The sequence below is a fragment of the Nannobrachium achirus genome (genome assembly GCF_963921795.1).
Source record: "Nannobrachium achirus genome assembly, contig: SCAFFOLD_184, whole genome shotgun sequence".
Taxonomy (NCBI): domain Eukaryota; kingdom Metazoa; phylum Chordata; class Actinopteri; order Myctophiformes; family Myctophidae; genus Nannobrachium; species Nannobrachium achirus.
The window spans coordinates 85316-87108 of NW_027664708.1; positions in this window are offsets into that span (position 1 = coordinate 85316).

Genomic DNA, 1793 nt, shown 5'->3' on the forward strand with positions numbered 1-1793 from the left:
GTTTGGTAATGTGCGGTACGGTCCGGCGGCGGCGCTGGGTTACTTGGAATCGCACATGAGTTCTGGGAAAACCCCACCCACGCTGCTCACAAGCCCCGATGTCATCGAGTTGAAGTGACTCTGATTTGCTCAGTCGGAAGTACAACCGAGGAAAACCTCTTCAATGAGAGCGTCACCAGACCTGAATCACAAAAACATATTCTTAAAGCCAAGGGGTGTGGCTAGCGATTCAGGGTCTGGAACCAGGCTAGGGGAGTGTATTTCCAACTCGCATCATTTGAGTAGGGGGACGATGACCAAAGGCCAGAGGTCTAGACTAGTACCTGATGTATGTGTTAGATTTAGGTGTGCCAATGAGTAAGGATTGATAAAACTCTAGTAATTATCCACAACACAGGGTTTGATCTGACCTACAGCGTGCAGCCTAGCCTGCACTGCGTCTCAATAAAACAATATCCCTGTTAATCGAGTTGCCAAATGGGAAAGAGAGAGAGAGAGAGAGAGAGAGAGAGAGAGAGAGAGAGAGGAGAAACGACAATCTAATGAGAATTGCTGAAGAGAGAACAAAATGTGTGTGCAATGCTAAAAAGTGACGATGGTGGCCCTGTTTGCCAGCATAAAAAAACATCACCAGAGTTATGATAACAATCATGGATCTTTCGTAAGATTTGAAGAGCACTGGAACTAGTTTAATTATATATAGTACTAAACCACCTCTTGTTCCACTATGAAAATCTTATAGGTCTATTAAGTTAGTAAATCTTAACTAATTAGAGCTACATCAAAATTCTTTCCACACACCTAGTTTCGCATTACAGGTCTGATCAGCATGAAGTGTCCAAGGTCACTGATTATGCAGACTCAAAACTCTGCTCTACAGAGTAAAACCCTTACAAGTCCATTTCAACCATGCACATAAACCCCAGCATCCGTATTGTAGGGAAAACCCTTGCTGAACATAACTGATCTCCAAGCTCACGATGAGCTGCAACGCAACACATTGTGAGCTTATAGATCAGCAATTTTCAGCAAAGATATTTAGAGCTGAGGTACTAGTACAGAGCCCTGAGGGACATCAAAGTATAAGGTTTAAGTGCTTGCACAGCTGTATTATACTTTGTAGGTTTCTCTCTCCCTCTTATAATGAATTTGTGAAAGTTAGTGACTGAAAATGAAATGATAGAGGTAGAAGAAGTACTCACATATTTTGCTCACAAGTAAAAGTATCAATACCACAATATAGCAATACAAATAAAAGTCCGGTATTGAAAATGTACCTTAGTAAAAGAACAAAACGTTTTGGCATCAAAATATACTTAAAATAACCCACTGATTATGCAGAATGTTCCTTTTCATAAATGTTCTAAAATCTTTTGCAAATAGCAGATCTACAAGCTCATAACACATCACATTGTAAAGCGTTGTAGCTTTAAGATCGGCTATTTTCAAATAGCCTAAAAGTATATAACTGAAGTTAAGTTAATTTATTGTAATAATAATCTAAATCTACAAAGTCACTAGTTACGCCCATATCGGACTGAAAAGACTCACACAAAATCATGATGCTAAAGTTTTTAAATACTTGTAGTGGAGTAAAAGTACAATCCCAGCAGAACTTGTGCCACCCACACATTGATTTCTAAATCCAATTGATGTGAAAGCCTGGTGACAGTAATCTAAATTATGCATGAAATGTTTGTCTCTATAGAAGAGAGGGCCTTACAACAATGTAATTATTTGTCCTTATTTCCAACCACGGCTTGTGCATTCACAAGATGCTCATGACAATCACC